Source organism: Trachypithecus francoisi, unplaced genomic scaffold (assembly GCF_009764315.1).
Source record: "Trachypithecus francoisi isolate TF-2019V2 unplaced genomic scaffold, Tfra_2.0 Lachesis_group21, whole genome shotgun sequence".
Lineage (NCBI taxonomy): Eukaryota > Metazoa > Chordata > Mammalia > Primates > Cercopithecidae > Trachypithecus > Trachypithecus francoisi.
In genome coordinates, this window is record NW_022681467.1 from 41,771,083 (window position 1) to 41,788,217 (window position 17,135).

Genomic DNA, 17,135 nt, shown 5'->3' on the forward strand with positions numbered 1-17,135 from the left:
CCTTGAGCTGCTCCTAGGCCCCCACAGGAGAGCTTCTCTTGCATCCATCCATGGGTCATCCAGTCGCTGGTTAGAAAACCAGTTAGCGGCTTCCCCCACTTTCAGGGATTTGGGTAACAATAATAATGCTTCTTTATTTTTTTTTGAGACAGAGTCTCACTCTGTCACCCAGGCTGGAGTGCGGTAGCATGATGTCGGCTCACTGCAAACTCTGCCTCCCGAGTTCAAGCGATTCTCATGCCTCAGCCTCCCGAGTAGCTGGTATTGCAGGCGTGTGCCACCATGCCTGGCTAATTTTTGTATTTTTAGTAGAGATGGGGTTTCATTATGTTGGCCTGGCTGGTCTCGAGCTCCTGACCTCAAGTGATCCGCCTGCCCGGGCCTCCCAAAGTGCTGGGATTATGAGCGTGAGCCACCGCGCCCGACCAAACAATGCTTCTTGAGTGCTTAAGTCCTGTCAGACGTGCTACCTGCAGAATCTTATTTTGTGCTCATAACAACCCAAAGAGGAAGGAACTATTGTTATTATTATATTATTGAGACAGGGTCTCACCGCCGCCCAGGCCTGGAGTGCAGTGGTGCGACTATAGCTCACTGCAGCCTTGAACTCCTGGGGTCAAACAATCCTCCTCATTCAGTATCCTGAACAGCTAGGACTACAGGCCCATGCCACCAAGCCTGCCTAATTTTTCTTTTAGAGACAGGAGTCTCGCTATGTTGCCCAGGCTGGTCTCAAACTCCTGGCCTCAAGACAGCCTCCTGCCTAGGCCTCCCAAAGCCCTAGGATCACAGGTGTGAGCGATAGTGCTTGGTCTGGAAGCAACTATTATTATGTTCCCATTTTATGGATGAAGAAACTGAGGCTCAGAGAGGATAAGTAACTCCCAAGGCCACAGAGCCAGATTTAATGGCAGAGCCAGGATTAGAATTCAGACCATCTCGCCGCAGAGGCCCCCTCAAGTCAGCCTCGGTTTCCTGATTTTGGATTAAAGTGCGTTTGCCCTTGCCCTGGGTTCCTGGCGTGTCCCTGGGCCCTCGCCCCACTGCCCTCTGCAGCCCGCCTTGTCCAGGACAAACGGGCTGGCCAGGGACTGAGGGGAAGACAGGGGTTCTCTGGGCCTCACGCCCTGTCCCCCATCCCAAGGCCCAGCCCAGAAGCGGGCTTCCTCCTCTGCCCCGCGGGGGGGCTGCGATAATTGCTAATCAGCCGCCGCTAATTATCTGGCCCATGGAGAGGTGAGCACAGCAAGGGAGCGCGGAGGCGGCGCAGGACCCGGGTTCCAGCCCAGGCTCGCGCAGCAGGACGCTGGCACTCTTCAGTCTTCGTTTCTGGGCCTTGGTTTCCCTGGCTACATGTAGGGGTGGGAGAAGGCGGTAAGTAGTGCTGTAACTCTGAAATGCCAGGGAAAGAGCCTCGCTGACTACCTCAAAGAAAGCTAAGGTGGTTGCACAGCTTTTGATTGGAGGCTGAGTTCAGCCTGGCTGCCTGCTTTAAAACCTGGATGCTGGGGTAATGAGGTGGTCAACTCTCACTTTTCTCATCCATTAAAGTACTGATATCCGCTTAAAACGGTTATAAGGATTCAATATGGTATTTGGAATCGTTCCTGACACATAGTAAGTGCTCAATAAATGAAGCTTACGGCTGGGGGGAGCATTTTGCTTACGTTATCTCATTTAGTTCTCAGAACAACTTGGGGAGGGAGGTGTTATGACAGATGGGGAAACTGAGGCTCAGAGAGGAGAAACCGCTTGTTTTGTGAACCAAGCATCCATTTATCCCCACATCCATGCTGAGCATTTGCTGAGCACTTACCACGCTCCAAACTCATTGCTGAAACAGACAGACTACCTCCTGCCGCCTTGGAGCTCATGTTCCAGCAATTCGAATTTCCACCCCTCTGGCTCCCCCTGAGAGGGACACCTCCCTACTGCCTTGTAGTAGCTGAGGAGGATATAAGGGGAGGCCCACCCAATGGAAACCCTTGGGGTTTGGATGCCTAATGATCCCCCTTCCCATCAACATCTCATGTAAATTTCTTTCATAATTACACTGAAAGCTATCAAACTATCTAATTTAATTTCTTTGCAAAAATGAATAGCTAAAGTGGCCCTAGGTACTGGTATAAATACTTCAGGCAGAACGGTCTTAGATTGCTGCTTGTGCAGGCCTGACTGGCCACAATACACACTTAATAAGTACATATTTATTGGGCCTGTGCCCCCCTTTGGAAGAGGCAGGGATTCTGCTGACTCAACCAGAAGGAGAGGAAAGCAATTGGGGCCATGGTGGTAATGTGAGGAGGAGGGGAGGGAGCGGAGGGAAAATATGCTGGGTAATTAATTATCCGTCTTTGTACATCCATAATTTTTTATTAAACAAATATGCAAATGCTGCCTAACCGGTTGCCTTCGCCTGGGTCTGCCTCCAATATGAGTGTTAACGTGCAATTGGGCCTGTGGGGCGGAGGCCTGTCTGCAAAGCAGGCCAGGGCTGGGTCAGTGTCTCCTGTCTCCTTCACTTGCTATGGCTCCCCTGGTCCACTGGGCCTAGCATCATTACTCCAATGTGCTTACCCAAGGCCAGTGGTTATGCCTTCTTAATATCACTCCTCAGCAGTCCCATCTCTCTTCCTGGTTGCTACGGCTCAGTATTAGATGCCATCCTTTTTTTTCTGGCTTCTTTCTTCTTCTCCAACCTCATTTCCTGTCTTTCTCACTCTTGCCTGGTGTGTCTCGCTGAACTGGCCCCACCCAGGCTCGCGGCACCTCAGGCCCTTTGCACTCGCGTTATCTCTGGGATGCTGTGTTCCCAGGGTCAGTTCTTCCTTTTCATTCGAGTTTGAGGTCAGTGTTGCCTTCCCCAACCACCCAGTTGAAAGTGCCTCTTTTGGTTTTTTGCTACCTTGTTTTGCTGTTTTTTTTCAATAGTACCTATTACTCTGATAATTTTCCTTGTTTACGTATTAGTTTTTCAAATTTCTTTTTCTCTTCTACTGGAATGTAACTTCTGAGAGAACAGCCTTGTGTTATTTACTGCTGTATCCCCAGTGACTAGAAAAATATGCATAGTTGGTCCTTGCAAAATGTGCATTACCTGAATGAATGAATAAAGGAAGGAAGAGCTTCCTCACTCCCATTTTTGCCCCCCGTCACTCTCTTCTATTTATGCCATTCAGGATAATCTTAAAAACACGAATCCTACTGTGGGCAACCTTCCCTGCTCCTTAGTTCTTTGGAATAATATCCAAGTTCCTTTTCCTGCCCCTTTATGACCTGGCCTCTGTTCACCTCTCCAGCACTCTCTCTATCCCTCTCAACTCCCTTCATCCTACACAAACATTGGCCTTCACACGAAGCACCAGGCTTCCAGCCCTGGACAAATTGTTCCAGTTGCCAAACTCTCTTCCATACCCTTCTTTGCTTGGTCAGCTCCACCTTGTCTTTTGTGTCTCAGTCAGGCATCACCTCCTCCAGGAAGCCCTCCTGTATAACCTCCTTTTTGCCTTTCTCTGTTGTGACACTTTCCACTTTGCCCTCTTACCTTTCTGCTACCCTTTGTAGATGGAGAGCTTCAGGAAGGCAGGAATGGTATCTAGTTTCTCATCATTTAGGTAACAATTGTGGAATTAGGCTATGAACCAGATTCTGAATGAAGAAGATGGGTTCTGGAGCCAGCCTGCCTGGATTCATATGCCACCTCTGCTATTGACCGGCCACAGCAGCTGCCCTCTAAGATGGCTCCCAATGGGGTTGTGGCATCTGCTATTCTTGCCTTAATGCAGACCCCCCCCCCCCCCAGACTTTGAGCTGGACCTAGTGACCTGCCTCTAATAATACAACATAACAAAAGTAATGGAATGTCACTTCTGAGGTTAGGTTATAAAAAACTGGCTTCTTTCCATCTTGGGCACCCTCTCTTGCTTTCTGTCTTGAGGGTAGCCAGCTGCTATGCTATGAACTGCCCCATGGAGAGGTCTACGTGGCAAGGAGGTGATATCTCCAGCTCTACAGGCACCAGCTAAACTGCACATGGATTCCTGGCCTACAGAAACTGTGAGACAATAAATGTTTTATTTGTTTGTTTTGTTTTGAGATGGAGTCTCGCTTAAGGTGGAGTGCAGTGATGTGATCTCTGCTCACTGCAACCTCTGCCTCCCGGGTTTAAGTGATTCTTCTGCCTCAGCCTCCTGAGTGCTGGGATTACAGGCGCATGCCACCACACGTGGCTAATTTTTGTATTTTTGGTAGAGACAGAGTTTCACCATGTTGGTCAGCCTGGTTTCAAACTCCTGACCTCGTGATCTGCCCACCTCGGCCTTCCAAAGTGCTGGGATTACAGGCGTGAGCTGCCGCACCAGGCCAGCAGAGGATAATTAAATACTGACTGAGTAATCATGGGGAAGTTACTAGATCTTGCTGTGTGTCAGTTTCTCTATCTATAAAATGGGGATACGTTGGGCACAGTGGCTCACACCTGTAATCTCAGCACTTTGGGAGGCTGAGACAGGCGGATCACTTGAGGTCAGGAGTTCGAGACCAGCCTGGTCAACATAGTGACCCCCATCTCTACAAAAAATAAAAAAAATTAGCCTGATATAATAGCGCATGCCTGTAGTCTGAGCGACTTGGGAGGTTGAGGTAGGAGAATCACTTGAACCTGGGAGGTAGAGGTTGCAGTGAGCCGAGATTGTGCCACTGTGTAGTTGCCAGCCTGGGCAACAGAGTGAGACTCTGTCTCAAAAATAAAATAAAATGAAATAAAATAAAATAAAAGGGGATAATGATCGTATCCACTTTGTGGGGTTGTTTTGAGGGTTGAATCAGTATATGTAAAGCCCTTAGAATAGTGCCTGGTATACAGTAAGTGCTATGTAGATGTAGCTCTTCTTACATTCTCAGGACCTAGGAGGTGCTTAATAAGTGTTAAGCAGACATAAACGTGATCAGATAGTAGTTACTGTTTACTCCTCCCTTGACATGAAGGTCCCGCTTCTCAAGATGGCATTCAAGGCCCGTTATGACCCCCTGACCTAGGCCAGTTTCATGGCTGTGGTGCTGGACACTGTTTAGGCCACCGTATCTCATTTCATTCTTATCATAGAGCTTCCCTATGAGGTAGGAACTGTTTCACAAATGCAGAGACCTGGGTTCAGAGAGGTTAAGTACCTTGCTCAAGGTCACATAGTGAGAACAAGGTTAAGCTAAGATTTGAATCCAGGAATGTCTGACTTCCGGTTCAGCTTATTTGCATGTCCTCAGTGCCTCCCAAGAGCCTGGCATATCTGACTTCCGGTTCAGCTTATTTGCATGTCCTCAGTGCCTCCCAAGGGCCTGGCAGTGGGTACATGGCCACCGAATGATCAACTGCTTGCCCTGGGTAACTATTAGTCCCCACATCTTCTGCATTTGTCAGGGAAAAACAACAACAACAACAAAAAGCTCACCCCTGCCGAGAGATTTTGGAGAGCGATGCTTAATCCAGAGGACGGACCCACCAATGGGGGCCTGGGGCATGTGCCCAGCAGCCCTGCTCAGTGGCCTGCTTTAATGCAGGGGGAGGAAGAGGCAGTGGGAGCCAGCAGGGAGAGCTGCCCATTAGCCCTAATTAGCAGCCTGTCTGGAAAAGAGCTTGGGCAGAAATTAAGATGCTGCCAGTGGGTCCCAGCTGGGTTGTAGCAGAGTGGCAGCTGCAACATTTCCAGAGCCTGAGCTTGAAGCACCCAGCTGGGAAGGCCTCTCTGCCTGTTTTTACCTGGACCCAGCACCCCCTGGGAGACAGCCAGACCCTCTTCCAGTCAGACAATGACCACCAAGACGCCCCCACCCCTACCACGCATGCAGAGCGCTCACAAAGTCCTCACTCCTTGGTTGTCTCCGTGGGACCTCCCACACTCCTGCAAGATGGAACCTCTGTACCTGTTTTGCAGAAGAAGAAGCAGAGGTCATGAGAACTTTAACGGTGTGCCCAAGACCCACAATTAGGAAATGGCAGAGTTTTGAGGGAGCCCTTGGCCCAGTGCCCTAAGCCCAAGCTGGGGGTGGGAAGAGGAGGCCCCAGAAGGATCCTGACTAGGGCTGGGATAGGGGGTTAGCAGGAGGACAGGGGACAGTGCCTGGGCCCCAAGTCACGATCATTGGCTCCATCCCCTTATCGCAACCCAGGGGAGGGAAGAGTGTCACCAGTGCCACCTCTTCTGGGGGAAGAAACAAGTTATGCAGTAGAGGTGGGCCGGGTGGAAGGGGGAAATAGAAGTGGAAGAACAGGAAAACCAAATGTCAGGAAGGACCCAGCCTGCCTCCCAAATCTTCACTTCCTCTCTTAAAGCGCTAAGAATAAACTAGGATTTAAAATCAAACTAAAAAAAAAAAAAAAAAAAATCACAAAACCCCAAAGTTGCCTTCCAAGAAATCAATGGCAGTGATTCGGGCAGCAGACAAGCTGTGGGAAAGCCCTGCTGGATGGCAGGCAGGGCTGTGCGGTGGGAGGTGGGCCAAGGGGGCCAGGGTCCAAGGGAGCCCGCTTCGGGCTGCCGGTATTGTTATTCATAACAACAACAGGTCAGGTGTCCAGGGTTTATGACACACCAGATACTTGACGGGTGCTTTGTAGAGATTAACTCTTTAATCCTTGCAATTAATCTCCTAGGGGTGGGTCCGTATCAGTTCTTGTTTCATAGTTGAAGAAATAGGTGCAGGCGGTGAAAGGGCCTGTGTAGGTGGAGGAAAGAGATTTCCACTACAAATCTATCCATCTCCAGAAGGTTGTGTGTGTCTCAGCTACACCAGACTGAGATGGGGGGATGCTGCCAGCTATGAGGGAGTCCATCATTTTCACCTCAAAGAATGACTTAGATCTTCCACTTTGAATAAGTTTTGAAAGCAGAGGAGAGAGAGAACAGGCAGGTATTGGCTGCCTGGGAGGCAGCGAGGAAGAATCACTTCCTGGAAGGGAGACTGGGGTCTCACAGGAGACCAACGCCTGACTCATCACAGATCTGGATTTGGTGGAAATTTCCCCCAACCTTGGGTCATCTTTCATCCCCCTAGACCTTGACCAGGGTTGACATTGACAAAGTCCCATCTATGGGCTGCACCTTGCCTATTTTGCCAGTAAAGTTTTATTGGAACACAGCACATCCACATCCACTTTTACTTCTTGTCTGTGACTGCTTTCATGCTATGGTGACACAGATGCATAGTTACCAGAGACTGTGTGGCTCTCAAAGCTGGAAAATACTTACTCTCTGGCCCTTTGCAGAAAAAGTTTGCTGATGCAGATCCTAGATGACATAATCATCCCTTTAAGATTTTAGAATTCTAGAATATCAGAGTCAAAACATTCACACAGAATATATTGTCCAGCTGAGGCACAGGGAGGGGAAGGGACTTGCCCAAGGACACACAGCAAATAGTGAAAGAACCAAGCAGGGAGTCCTCAGCTCTTGCACTGGACTGATGCAGTGGCCAGGGGGCTACCTTGAGGAAACCTGGACAGCATCAATGCTAGTGCTGACAAAGGTGTAGTTTGCACATCCCTGACAGTCCCTACATGGCATTAAATAACACTGAACTGTCACTTGGTGAGAAACGTGCTTCCTCCTCAACCCTCTTTCAGTCTTTCCATTACGTCAAAGAGAAAGTTGGGTTTGGGGATCGCGTGTCTTTATCATTTCTCAAGTACTCAGTAGTCTTCGTTTGTAATAAAGAGGGTGTAAGACCCAGGCTGAAGCCTTCTGCAGGCAATGTTATCAGACCCGGCATCAGTAGCCTGTTTAGTGTGCTTATTTTTACATCACCGTCTATGTTCTGTGTTACTGTTTTTCCACTTAATGTACTGATGGAAGTTTTGCTTTCAAAATAAAACTAAGCTTAAAAAGGAGGTTGTTGGGGGAAGAAAAACATTAAGTAAATAATAGTTCGGGTGGTACTTGGATACAGCAGGAATCATGAATATGGTATTTGAATGGCTGAGACAGGGAAAACACCGATCGATTCCATAATGTTTCTAGAACTGCAGTTCCAAGGTTCTGTGATTTAAGAGCAGAATGTGGTCTCAGAGCAAGGGTAGGGCTGCCATCATGGTGGTGCAGGCTGGCCACTGCACAAGGCCTGCCTCCAGGCCCTCGTCTGGATGATGAGTGACTTCTAATTTGCATGAAGATGTGCTAAGGGCCAGCAGGCTCCCCAGCCAGGTGCCCTCATGTCTGCCTTCTGACTCGAGGTACAGATCCCATGGGACGGGGACATCTTGGAGGCAGCCAAGCGATTGGCAGAGGTCAGAGAATAGAGGTCACTGAGATGGGGGTGCTCCCTGTTGCCATCTGGTCACCCTGCCTGCAGTGAGGCTGCTCCTGTCCCAAGCTGCTGCATGACAATGCTGACCTTGGTGGCATGGGCTGTGAACAACCTTCCATAGGAGCCAGGCCCTGGGGTCAGATCAACCTGGATTAGAGGGCTGCCTCTGCTACATGCTCACTGTGTGACCTTAGGCAACTTCTCTCCCACCTCTCTGAGCCTCAGTTTCCGCAGCTGTGCAACGGAGCTCCTTAGTGATTGGACCCGACTCCCAGGGTTGTCCTGAGGATGTGCATTCAGCAGCACAGGGAATGAGTGGCACACAGCGAAGGCTGAATAAACGGCAGGTAGGCTGAGCCTTCCTCATCCTGAGAGGTACCCTCTGGAAGTGTCATGGAGTGGTCAGCTCTCCCAGAGGTCACGGCTGGGTCTACATGAAGCTGGTGGCTGCAGAAAGGCCAGGCTGACTCCCGCAGCCACCGGTAAGCTGAGTTGATGGCAACTGGCTCCCCAGCCGCCAGGCAGCTACTGACGTTTTTATGGCCAGATCACAGGTAATGAGCTTTCCCTCCAGAACCTAGGGACATTCTGGAAAATTGTATTCGGATTGAAGTGGGATGGGAGTGGGGAGAGCAGGTCCAGGAGGTGAGAGACTCTCCCTGCCTCTGCCTGCCTCCATTCCTACCCTCATCCCCACTGCAAAGGGGAGAATCAACCAAAACCATCTAGCCATGTGGGGGCCCAGACCCCTAGGGACAGTGCAGGAGGCAGATTTCTCTTCCCTCTTGGCATTCCTTTGTGCTGAGCTCTGCGGTCTCAGAGGCAGATTCCCTGGCATTACAGAGGGGCAGTGACTGTGCTCCAAAGGCCTCCTTTCTTCCTTCCACGTGTGCATCCTGCATCACGTATGCATCCACCATTCCCCCACCTGCCCTCCCACACATCAACAGATGTTTATGGAGCCCTCTCCTTGGCTATGCACTGCACTGTGTAAGGCCCTGAGGACCGGGTGGTAGACAGGACCAAGAAAAGGCACACATCCTTCCCAAGAACATTCACTCACGCATTCATTTACTCAACAGATGTTTACTGTGCTTCTGTTATGTGCCAGTCACCGTGGCTAGTGGAGATACAATGATGATCAAGAAAGACACTGTTCTTCTGCTCAGGGGCATCAGGGGGATGCCCTTCCAGGCTTTGGGATGGGCACTGAGGGGTACTCCTGAGAATAAAGGCGATGGAGCCCTAAGGCTACTGGTGATGAGTGCTTATGGTGACCCCAAAGTCATCATTGATGACTTTCATCAATGACGGTATCCTTTCATCGATGATGGTATCCTTTCATCGATGATGGTATCCTTTCATTGATGATGGTATCCTTGATGTATTGTTGTTAAGCATTGATATGCTTCAAGCACATCAGTTATGGACACTGATACCACTCCTAGGGCATAAAGGATGGGTGCTGGTGGGGTAGAAACCTTTCGCTCCTGTGGGAGATCTTGGTTCACCCTCCCCATCTGACCTTTCTTCTTCCACTCAATTAAAACTCTTGCAGGCAGACGGACGGAGGGCGGACTCTGTGGCCCAAGACGTGATGTGATGGTGGCTGTCCAACAGCCTCCCCCACTGAAAGCGCTGGCTTCCCACTGGAGGCCAGTTGATTCCCTTGCCTGGCCTTCTCTCTGCAGCTAGAATGTCATTTTCCACAAAACCCTCTTTCTTGTAATTGCTGAGAATTACTTATGAAGAGAGAGAGAGTGTGTGTGGGTATTGATTGCCACCCTGAGAAGCTCAGGAATCATTTAGAGTAGATTAACCTAACTTTCTTTTGCCTTTTGGGAAGTTGGACTCTGAGTTATTTAAGAAGATTAATCAGCTCATAAGAGATCTGGACAGTCTCCCTACCTCTTCTATCTCTTTTTGGATTAGCTGAGGCCATGTCATTTTCACCCTGCCTTCAAAATATCCTTTTCCTCACTCTCTAGCACCCTGTCTACATTTTCACCATTTTTTCCCAATCCATTTAGTTCGACAGGATTCTCTGCAGCTCCTCTTTTGGGGAATGGGTGGAGACATCTCGGGCTGCCATTAGATTACTTTGATAGCCTTGTTGCCTGGATCTTGGGCTGGGCACAACCTCAGAGAGGGCTGGGCCACTCCAGGCAAGTCTCCTGCATCCAAGCCCGGAGTCTCTGCAGCTGTCACGTAGGAAAAGTCCAACCATTCCATTCTAAAATGCAGTATTTTCCAGAGGCTTTTCTGCGAGGTTTGCACATTGATTCTGCAGATGCCAATCCTATCCATCCAATCTTCTGGGCTTCCAGGTGCTACTCGTCCCCTCCTCTTCCCTTCCAGGAAGCTGTCCCAGACTGTGCTATCATTCTGGGAGCACTAGTCCTGCTTACTGAAGCAGAGAGGATGGGAAATGAGAGGACAGAAAGGAAGCCCAAGAGAGGAAAGGGAGAAGGGAAAAGGTGGTGAGTGGCCCTGGGGAAGGAGTCAGCATTTGCCTGATATTGTGACACATTTTGTGGAGTGTAAAAAGGGAGGGTTCTGGAGCCAGACAGACTTGGGGTCAAATCTCAGCTCTAGTCCTTCCTAGCTTGGTGACCTTGGGCAAGTCACTTTACCTCTCTGAAATTTCATCATTCACATGGGATGATAGCAGTTCCTAGCTCACATTACCATTGCCAAATGAGGTCTTGTATGTGACATGCTGAAAGCGAGGCCTGGCGCTTAGTGGGTGTGCCACTGACAGCAGGCTGATATCACCAGGCCTCAAACATGGGGGAACTCCCAATGGATCTTCTGTAAAGACTTGATGTATGATACGGAATTTCATCCTTGGGAGCCTCTACTGCTCTTCTTCATCCTCCTGTCTCCAGGTAGCTGCAGAAAGAGCAGCCAGGATACCTGGGTCTCTGGCAGGTGAGGCCCAGATTCTCAGCTCCTGGGAGGCTGAGACTATTACAGGTCCTTGCTGCTGCTTCTCTCCTCTTCTAGGAAAAAAGTTTGAAGTCAAATGGGTCCCGAGGTGGAATATTTTCCAAATGTCAGTGCAATCTGTGGTACATTACAGCTAAATGTGATCATCTCAGTGCTGAGCTCTGAATGTCAGCGCACTGGCCGTGATGGAGTGACAAATAGCAGGTTGACAGGTGGGGTTGTGGCCTCTCTTCCCTTGGGAAATCAGCCTGGGGAACTGGGCCATCTCTGGGTTCAGCAGGCGAGGACCACGGGCCTCTGTGGGGACACAGAGTGGGCTTCGAGGGGTCCTGTGCCTGAGGTGTGTGCATGCATGTGTGCACATGTGGCAATGTCTCTGCACCTGTACACCTCCTCCTCGGTGTGCACAAATGTTCAGACACCCTGGGAGGGAGTTCAGTAAGCACAGCTGGAGATCTGTGTGTGGCTGTTGTAGGTGTGTTCTTCATCTCCATCTCCATCATGTTCTCCAAGAGTTTACACGCGTTAGTAGAACTGCTTGCATGGTGTACACGCATTTGCACTAACTTGTCGTGAGACTGTGTGTACCTGTATAGATACAGACACCATCTATCTCATGGAACCTTTTCTATTTGTTGTGTACACAATCTTCCTGTGCCCATATATGTAGTTGTGTGTGTGGACAATTGTGTATGGTTCTGTGAATAGTATTTGATTGTATGTGTGTGGTTGTCTAGGTTTATAAATTCCATCTCAACTGCAAAGGTGGAAGGGGAAACTGGAGTTGGGAGGAGGGTCTCTGCCTCACTGCCCTCGTGGTGGGGCATTTTGATGGTCACCTGCTCTGTGGGGCCTGTGATTGGCTGGGTGGGATGGGAATTAAATTGCCTCCAATTACCAAAGAGTGAACAGTGAGCTGTGAGGCCAGGGGGACGGTGCGTGGATGCCAGGATCTGCCAACCACAACGGGATTAAAAAGCCCTATGTATGTAAGCGGCCTCATGTGTCTGTGTGAGGCTGAGTGCTCATGAATGCCTATGACCATGTGTTTGACATCATTGTGGGTGGGTGTATTTGTCCATGAGAATGCACACAAGCATATCTGTGTTGTGTGTGTGATTTGAGAATGCAGATGTGTCCCTGTGCATCCTTCTATGTGGTTGTCATTGTGCCTGCGTGGGTGTGCTAGCATGCATCTGTGTGTCTGGGGATGTGTGTGAGTTGTGGTCTGTGAGCACGTGTGTCTATATATATGACACTGCATGTGTCTTCGTGTGTGAGGGTTCTACATGGGTGTGTGAGGGTTCTGCACGGGTGTGTGAGGGTTCTGCACAGGTGTGTGAGGATTCTGCACGGGTGTGTGAGGATTCTGCATGGGTGTGTGAGGGTTCTGCATGGGTGTGTGAGGATTCTGCATGGGTGTGTGAGGGTTCTGCACGGGTGTGTGAGGGTTCTGCATGGGTGTGTGAGGGTTCTGCATGGGTGTGTGAGGATTCTGCATGGGTGTGTGAGGATTCTGCATGGGTGTGTGAGGGTTCTGCATGGGTGTGTGAAGATTCTGCTTTGAGTGTGTGTGTCTTTGTGTGAGACTTCACATATATGGGTGGGTCTCTGGTTTTCTCTGAGTTGTGTGTGTGTGTGTGTGGTTAAATGTGAGGGTCTCAGTGAATCAGTGGCTAGGAGGGAAGAGGTCGGGAGAAAACTGTTCTCCATCCCATCCATCCCAGCTGGTGATGAGAATTCCAAGGCCTCCTCCCTCTGACCACAGCTGAGTATAAACTTCCACAAAAAGTGGGAAGACTCCCCATTAGGGAGCCTGATGAGGGAGGGGTCTGTGAGCTGGTGCTGAGCCTGGAATGGGGGATGCCATGGGTTGAGTTGTGTCCCCGTAAAATTCATAAGTTGAATTCCCAAAGTAGTTGTACATGAGAACATGACCTTGTTTGGAAATAGGATCATTGCAGATGTACTTAGCTAAGATGAGGTCACCCTGGGGTCGAGTGGGCCACTAATCCAATATGACTTGTGATCTTATAAAAGGGGAAATTTGGGCTGGGTGCGGTGGCTCATGCCTGTAATCCAGGCATTTTGGGAGGCCGAGGCGGGTGGATCACCTGAGGTCAGGAGTTCGAGACCAGCCTGGCCAATATGGCAAAACCCTGTCTCTACAAAAAATACAAAGATTAGCCTGGCGTGTTGGCGGGGGCTTGTAATCCCAGCTACTCGGGAGGCTAAGGGAGTAGAATCCCTTGAACCTGGGAGGCCGAGGTTGCAGTGAGCCGAGGTAGCGCCAGTGCACTCCAGCCTGGGCAACAAGAGTGAAACTCCATCTCAATAAATAAATAAATAAATAAAAATAAAAAAGGAAAATTTGGACCCAGACACAGATGTGTTGAGGGAAGATGATGTTAAGAGACACAGAGAGAAGATGGCCATCTGTAAGCCTGGGAGAGAGGCCTGGAACAGATTCTTACTTCCCTGCTGGCACCTGGATATCAGACTTCCAAGCCTCCAGGCCTGGGAGATCATTTGTTGCTGTTGTTTAAGTCACTCAATTGGTGGTGCTTTATTACAGCAGCCCTAGGACATGAATCCAGGGGATGTGAAGTGCTCAGGGGCTTCTCCTCTCACTGCCCTTCTGCTCCCCATGGACCCATTTCACAGATGTGTGTGTTGTGATCAGCGGTGGCCTCCTCTTCTCTCTGTCTGCTCTGAAGCACTCCTCCCTGGAGGCCTCAGTTAGAAGCCTCCTTTGGGAGACCTTTCAGATAATCCCACCCCGTCCCTCTCCCAGCCCCTTCCCTCTCCCTGGATCTTACCTTCCTTCAAACTGTCCTGGCAAGGCCGGCCTTTATCACCATCTCAAAAGCAAGTACATTTTCTCCCCATTTTTATCTTCTCTCTGCATAGCTCTATGTCCTTGCATACAGGAGGTGCCCACTAAAGGTCGCAGAGAGGATTCCCAGGTTTCCAACCTCTTCCTGGGCTTGGGATGGGAAAGAGAATTTGTCCTCACCCCTCCTTCCCCTTACACCATACCACCTCTTCCATGTCCTAACAACTGCTGTTTATTTTGTGCTTACTGTATGCCAGGGCTGAGCTAGGTGCTTTAGTGGGGGACCACTTCCTCCTCTGAACAACCCTATGGGGTAGCTGCTATTTTAGCTTCATTTTCCAAAGGGGAAACGGAATCACAGGGAGGATAAAATAAATGGCCTAAGATCACACCTTAACATTCATGAATGCTGGATCAGGAAGGAGCTTTAGGAATCTGTTAGGTTACCCCTCTCAACTGCCCCTATTTCACAGCTAGAGAAACTGAGGTCCAAGTGACTCTTCTCCCTCCACCTGCCTCTGGTGGTCCACAGGGCTCACCCCTGACTGTCAGATCCCATCGTTTTACACACTGTCCCTGTGCCTCCTACTCTTGCAGTTTTAGCTCTCCTGAAGACACCAGTGAGCAGAAAGACCTCTTTAGTCTCCGCTCCTCCTCCTGAGCTCCAGCCCTACATTTCTACATCTTGTGCATGTGGCCTGCAGGCCCCTCAAACTCAGCATGTCTAAAATCAAACTGATCTCTCCTGACCCCAGATCCAAGGCTTCTCCTGGGTTCTCTGGCTCATTACCAGCTTTGCCGCCCTTGTCACTCAAAGGCTGAAGTCTTTGACCTCCTCCATCTGCCATCCCCACACCCAATCAATTGCCAACTCCTGCTGGGTCTTCCTTCTAAACTATTTCTTAAATCCACTGACCCAGTTTAAGCCTCAATGTCTCTCTCTGACAGTCCTGTGTCAGCCTTTCATATCAGCTAGAATTAGGTTTGGCTGCTTGAGACAAAAGACCAAAGTGTCAGTGACTTTGACAAGTTGGAAGTTTATTAGTCTCTTATGTGAGCCAGGTCTGGAGATGGGAAGTTCAGGGCTGGTATGGTAGCTCTATGAGGTTGATAAGAACCAAGTCCATCAATAGGGTATGACCTTTGTCCTCATGGCTCAAGGTGGCTGCTTGAGCTCTGGCCATCTCAACTGTGTTCAGTAAGCAAAAAGAAGAAAGTGTCAGTAAAAAAGAGGCAAAAGGCATGAGTCAGCAGCCTTTCAAAGAGGTGTCCCAGAAGCTGCTACATGACAATTCTGCTTCTATTTATTGGTTGGGACTCAGTTCATGCATGGTTCATACACAGCTGTGAAGGAAGCGGGGAAATGTGGTCTTTGTAATAGAAGGCCATGTGCCCAGCTAAAATTTGGGGCTTCTCTTATTAAGGAAGAAAGTGAGACTGTGACCTCCTCTCTTCCTCACTGGTCTCCCTCTCACTTCTTTCATCCTCTAATCCAGCTTGGGCAAGTAGCCAGGATAATCTTTCTAAAATGCAAATCTATACATAGGGTTGCCAGATTTAGCAAATAAAAATACAAAATTCCCAGTTAAATGTGAATTCCAGATAAGTAATATATAAGTGATTTAGCATAAGTATGTCCTGTGCAATATTTAGAATACTAATACTAGAAAAATTATTTTTTATTTATCTGAAATTCGCATTTAACTGGGCACCCTGCAATTTATCTGTCCAGCCTGTCCCTATACTTTTCATGGTTCCCCACCGCTGTCAGAAAAAGACCCAATCTCTCTGGAAGGCTCTGCTGGGCCCTTTGCAATCTGTTTCCCAATGGACCTGTCTAGGTCCTTATTCCGTGAACAAGTCCTGCACTGCTTCCACTTTCTCCAAGCCCCCAAAACCTTTACTTAAGCTCTTTTCTGGGAGACTGTCCTTCTCCATCTGAGAAGGCCCATGCACCCAGAGGCAACATGGCTTCTGTGGCTCTAGATTCCTGGGGACATGGTAGGGATGAGCGATTATTTGCTGAATGAAATGGTGGGTCCAGGGACACACGCAAATGAGAGGCAAGGTTGGAGTGGCTCCCTCACATTCTGACTCTCTCTACAGTGCTCTGTGCACCCAGATGGGCTCATGTGGGCCCAGCACTGGTATCTCTGTCCCTGGGACCTTCATTTTCAACAATCCCACGTCTGGGCATGGCACCCCCCAGCACACAGGGGGTTAAACCAGCCTTGGAGTTGGGAGCTGGAGCCCATGGAATCCTTCCTGACAATAAAGCTAATGAATCCCTCCTTGCTGTTTTCTCTTGCACAATAACATTTAATCATCATTTGCACAGAAGATGAGAAGTTTGCAGCAGATGCAATTCTGCGTGACTGGCGATTTCTGCGTGTGGGCACCATTCCTGCCGTCCCTAGCACACCTGACGGTCTGGGACTGAGCAGGCTGTGCCCCAGAGAGGGTGTGTGTGCATCCACGTGACAAGGATCTGACTCCACACACATGTGGGAGATGGGCTTTAGAGGCTCGTGTCTATGTGCGTGCTTGTCTGTGGGGTTGAGTTAGGCACATGGGGCATGGGTATGAGTGAACTGTGCTGAGCCTGCTTAAAGGGGCACGTGGACAGAGGTGGTTAATGCCTGAGGACACGTTGTCTGGAAGTTGAGGAACCTACACGGAGACAGGCAGATGCACGTATACCATTGCATGTGTGTGAGTGCTTGGTGCAGATCTGAGTATTTGTTGGAGGATGGCTGTTTGTTTAGGTGCTTGTAGGTGATCGTGTATATTATGTTCATACACATAGACCTGTGTGCTCACATGTACAAATGCATCTATGGGACCATACATTTGAATTTGGAGTTTGTAATGGACTGTTCCTGAGGTTACATTTGCTTTTCTGTGAGTACATACAAATGTGCATATGACTGAGAATGAGAGCATGGAGTTGTATGTTCATGCACAGAAGCACTTGTGAGGGTATGCACACATATGTGCTGTGTATTTGGAAGTTTCTGGGGACACACATATGTTAGTGAATGTGTAAGAGTAT